At 42.5% G+C, this 5,666-nt stretch overlaps 1 non-coding gene across 1 annotated transcript; it reads right to left on the bottom strand.

Moving 5' to 3' along the window:
- Nucleotides 1–1,363: 1,363 nt before the first annotated feature.
- Nucleotides 1,364–1,528, bottom strand: LOC118595955. Its single transcript, XR_004946636.1, has one exon. It is a non-coding gene; the product is annotated as a U1 spliceosomal RNA (small nuclear RNA).
- Nucleotides 1,529–5,666: the final 4,138 nt, after the last annotated feature.

The raw sequence follows: 5,666 nt of genomic DNA, 5'->3' as shown, positions 1-5,666 counted from the left end.
GATCAGAGTTACATTAAAAAGTCTATGCAGACTTGAGGAGACATAAGCCCACCTCAGTGAGAGAGCTATCAAAGAATTTGTGTGTATCTATAATCTGCCACATGAAGTACTGAAAATGTGCTTGTCTGATAAATAAGAAAATTAATGAGTTTCTGCCTAGTTTGTGATAGTCAGCCTTGAGAAGAGACAGAGGATTGACTCTGGAGTAAGTAGAAAGCACCATAAGGAAGATTATGCAGGCCATAGAAATCATGTGCACATTCAAAGAGGAGGAGACTTCTAAACCAAAGTGAGGAGGGAGAAATAGATTTTTCTGATACAATAATACCCAGCTACAAGGATCAACAAAAAGATTGACACTAGTCCAACACTAAATAGAAACTCATTGGGCAGACAGTCTTATTGAAGATTATTTTGTTTTATCTTTCTTTTTACATTTATGTATATGATGCTTCTGCATGTATGCACGGGCACATGTGTATGAGGGCATGTGCTCACCTGTGTAAATATGTATGTGGAAATCTAAAAGTTGGCATCAGAGGTCTTCCTCAGTCTATTTTGAGGCAGGGTCTCTCACTTAAACCCAGAGTTACCAGTTCCAGCTAGTTTAGCTGGCCAGCTTGCCCTAGGAATCCCCCTGTCTTTGTCTCCCAAGTCTTAGAACTACCGGGACTTACCACACCTGCCTTGCTTTTAAGCAGAATTTGGAGTTTCTAATTCTGATCAGCAAGTGTTTTATCCACTGAGCTATCTCTCTAGGCTCTGTTTAGTCTTTTGAGACAGGATCTTGCTATGTTGTCCAGACTAGCCTCAAATTTACAATCTTCATGTGGCTTGGATTACAGATGTGCACCACACCAGGCTCAGAATCCTTCTAAAATTGTGATGAGCTTTGCACAAGTGATTTTCCCCACAGAGTATTTGTGTTATTTCTTGTCATAGAGCATATATATAATAGATAACTTCCCTCATAGCCTCCTGGCATTATTATTATTATTAAAATATAGGGTTGGGGATTTAGCTCAGGTAGAGTGCTTGCCTAGCAAGCGCAAGTCCCTGGGTTCAGTCATCAGCTCTGAAAAAAAATAAAAAAAAAAAAAATAAAAAATATATATATATATATATATATATATATATATATATAGTCAGGTGGTGGTGGTGGTGGTGGGTGTCTTTAACCCCAGCACTTGAGAGGCAGAGGCAGGTAGATCTCTGTGAGTTCAAGGTCAGCCTGGTCTATAGAGGAAGTTCCAGGACAGCTAGGGCTATACACAGAAACTCTGTCTTGAAAAGCATGTGTACACATGATATTAGTTAATTAGTTAGTAGTTAGTTAGTTAGTTAGTTAGTTAGTTAGTTAGTTTTAGGGGAAACTCTAACACAGTCCCTCACTACCACAAATGATGCAGTCAAGTTTCCAGTGTTTGGGGAAATCGCAGGGGTCAGCACAATCCAGAGTATAATAGATAAGCCTTGCCCTGAGAAAACCACCTTCATAATCATGGTATCTCCCCTGCCAGGTAAGTATGTGTGTAATATTCTTATTGGAACAGTGGTTCTGTTTTAATTCTGAAAATCCACATACTATTTACTACAAAAGACAACAGAGACAATTTTTCAAGTAATTGCCTTTACATTTTATTCCTGAGAATTGACTCAAACTAGATTTGTCTTTGACTCATGAGAGTTTATCTTATTCTTTTCTTCCTGTTGGTTGTTGTTTGTTTAAAGGAATGGGGTCTTGCTCAGCTGGACTCAAATGCCTGGGCTCAACAAACTTTTGTCTCAGCCTTCTAAGTAACTGGAAGCATATGCCACCTTGCCCAAATTATCTCATTTCTTAATTTTGGACCTTAAGTGTGCTTTCATTTTGAAAATATTTTCCATATTAACACTAGTAAGTTAAAACACAGATTTTTTTTCTTGACTTTTAAATGCAAAAGTTGAGATAGCATCTTCAAGAGAGTCGAGTGTGCCAGTTCTCACATTTCAGAAGGAGCACCCACTAAAATGATGAACGAAGAAAGATAACATCAGGATGGAGAACAAATGGAACATCGCACATTGCTGATAGCAAACAAAATGGTACTGCCGTTCTAGAAAAGCACTTGGGAAAGTCCATCTAGGTTAACTCACCAGGGACCTCAAACTCCTGAAGCCAACATCAATAAACCTTTCTGTTAAAGGACCAAATAGGGACTCTGATAGTCTTGTGAGTCAACTTATGCAACCTCTCAACTCTGTCATTGCATGAATGACATATATTTCAATATAATTTTGCTAATGAAAACAGCCTATTTGAGAGAGAGAGACAGACAGACAGACAGAGAGAGAGAGAAATTGAAAAACCAATTTTGATTCCTGGGCCTGGAGAAATTAAAATGTATATCTATACAAAAATCTGTACACACATCTTTACAACAGCTTTTTTATCTTAATAGCTTTTTTTTCATCTGTATCTTGAGTGGGAGATTGTATGTGTTCATTTGTGAGGGATGCAGGTGCACATGTGTACCATATGCATTCGGAAACCTGATGGCAACAACAGGTATATTCTTCATTCATGTTCAGACAGGGTCTCCCACCAGAACTCACAGATATATCCCAGACTGGTTGACCATCCAATGGTTGACGATCCATTCCCATGCTCCTTCTAAAAACAGAGATTACCAGCCTGAACCACCACTATGCCCGGCTTTTACTGTGACTGCCAGGAATCCCATCGCAGGTCCCCAGTGAATTCAACCTTTCCACACTTTTTTTGTTTCAGTCAGTCTCTGAACAGATTGGGGGACGTCCACCTACATTGTTGAGAGTCATCTGTTTTACTTGGTCCACCAATTCAAATGCTGATCATTCCCCAAAATAGCCCTAGACACACCCAGAAATAACATTAAACCAAACATCTGAGCATCCCTTACCCAGTCAAGTTGAAACATTTATCTAAGCACCAGTCATCTTCACAAAACTTCACAGTTTTGCGTTTTAGAATTAGATATGTGATACATTTTTGAATTAACTCTTGCAGCCCGCAATTAGAAGGCACATTGGTAATTAGCTGGGTTTTCTCTGCTAAGGACTGAAGGTCCTGGTCAGCTGGTCAGAAAATGTGCAAATGCCTTCAGTGAGAGGCTAAAATTACTTTCTTAGCAAGGACTATTTTGGGTGTACTATGGCCAACAGTCAACCACAGGTAGCAATCTTGCTACAAGTGGTAACTAGTCTGGAAGCTACTTATTCCATTTCTAAATTGTGTCTAGAACTCCTAAAGTGACAAGAGTGAGCTTAAGTTCCAAAAGGCACACCGAGTTATATTTGGGTACAAGATGTCACTAAGACAAGAGTCTCATCATTTCCTTGCAGAGTTCTGATCCCTCATCCTTCTTCCCTTGCCCTCCAAAACAACCTGCTTCTCATCAACAACAGTTGACTTTCCAGGGTTCTCCTACCCAAAATCTATGACAGCCTAAAAAGCCGGGGAATGGGGGGGGAGTGACCTAACTCAGGAACTTCATGACTATTTCAAAGCCAAGAAAGTAGGTCTATGGAAAGCACTTGATTTATTCTCTAAAGGACATGATTCTGATGAACATACAAGATCATATCCAGGCTACAAAGAGGTGAGGATAGGCTACCAAGTCCTCTGGAGATTTCAGTTGTAGTATCTTCTCCAAACCAAATCTAAAGAAGTACACAGAGAACGTGGGGGTTGAAAGGTCTTGGTTTGGGAGCTCAGAGGGGAGAGCACATTGAAAAGGATTGTCCTTTGGGATAACAAACTTATTAAAAATGTATTAATGCCATGCAAAGACAGAATGGCAGGGGTCATGAGAGCTCAGGCCCACAAAACAGAGTGTGGGTTCCTCCTTAGAGGTATCAGAAAAAAAAAAAAAAAGGTCCTTTGCCACAGGGCTGGTAATTAGTCCATGGTGCTTGCTTGTAGTCAGGCTGTCTCTAATTCCTAGGCCACGGGAGAAGGGGAAGAGGGATTGAGGATGAGGGTCAAAGTCTGGTAGCTTGGGGCCTGTAAATTTCCTTTGGGAAAGTGAAAAATAAGGTGCCTGCCATTCTCCTGGAATCCAGGCACCTGGGGAGTCTGTTAGAGGGTTACAGATTCTTAGACAGGCTCTCTGTAGGGTGTCCATCTGTCCCTGCAGCAGCAATGATCACAGAATCAAATATGAGGGTGGAGGTTGAGAGAGCTGCAGATGGGCATGATCTGAGTAGCATCTGGTCTGGAGTCTGGGTACCTGGGGTGCCTGTTAGAGGATTACAGATTCACAGAAAGGCTCTTGGTAGGGGGGTTGCCATTTCTTTCACAGGAGCTGTGAGGATGTAGAAAGTGGCTGCTGCAGATGGTATTAATCTGAGGAGCCCCTACCTCAAAGCCTAATGGGGTGATTGCCATGTCCCAGCCCTATGGTGCCCTTTCTGTCTTCCAGAAATAGTCCATGGTACCAGAGTACATAATAGATTGTCTAGGCAACTTGGTAGCTGTGTCTGCAGTAGGACCCTGACCATGTCTAGAGAGCATCCCCAAAACACCAGGAACATGTCACAAAAGCCATCAACCAGCAGCTTCTTTAAAAGAGCTCATGAGTTTGGGGACCTTTTGCCATAATCTACCTATCAGTTCCCAGGTTCATTTACTTTTTAACTTTCTATTGATTTTTTTTTTGTTTGTTTTGTTTTGTTTTGTTTTGTTTTTGTTTTTCAGAGACAGGGTTTCTCTGTGTAGCTTTGCACCTTTCCTGGATCTGGCTCTGTAGACCAGGCTGGCCTTGAACTCACAAACATCCACCTGCCTCTACATCCCGAGTGCTGGGATTAAAGGTGTGCGCCACGGAAGCCACCGCCGCCGCCGCCGCCGCCGCCGCCGCCACCACCACCACCACCTGGCTTCTATTGATTCTTTATGAATTTCACATCATGAACCTCAATCCCAGTCATCTCCCCGTCCCTCCATATCTGCCCTCTGTCCTTGCAACCTGCCCCCCAAAAGAAAACAAAAGATAAAAAAATAAAATAAAATAAAAATATTTTTAAAAATCTCACTGTGAAAGCTGTGGTGTATCTTGGTGTGTCACACAGTCTACCCTTTTGCCCAAACAGGTTTACTTGCAAATGTTCATTGCGATGAGTCATTGGTCTGGTTCAAGGCCTCTGGCCTCTGCTACACCATCAATACTGGAAATCCTGTTGTTGCCCTGTGTCATGGAGATCCTGCAGCTTTGGTTCTGCAGCACTGGCCCCTTCACAAGCTCCAGCAGTTGGATGGGGTAGATGTCGGGGTGAGCCAATTCAAAGCCCTGGATCTGGGCCTGGGTGGTCGCTCAGTTGGTCAGTCAGCCCACTCTCCCGCACCCACCAGGGTCACTAAGGCCAGTTCTCCTATCTGTTCTCCTGCACTCACACCCACAGGCCGGCTCACTTTGCCTGTTTGGGATGGGTGGCTGAACATGGTTTGTTAGAGCTACTGGGGCACAAGCTCCGCCCCATTTTCTTGATTCCATGTGGAACTTCTATTAGATAATACTGAATTCCTAACTGGGCATGGTAGCACATGCCTATAATCCCAGCACTTAGGAATCTGAGTCAAGGATTGCTGGAAGGCCAGACTAGGATACATAGCAAGACCCTGTCTGTAAACAAACAATACAGGGCTA

The sequence above is a fragment of the Onychomys torridus genome, chromosome 14, assembly GCF_903995425.1.
Source record: "Onychomys torridus chromosome 14, mOncTor1.1, whole genome shotgun sequence".
Classification (NCBI taxonomy): Eukaryota; Metazoa; Chordata; class Mammalia; order Rodentia; family Cricetidae; genus Onychomys; species Onychomys torridus.
This window is presented reverse-complemented; position numbering and strand designations above follow the sequence as displayed.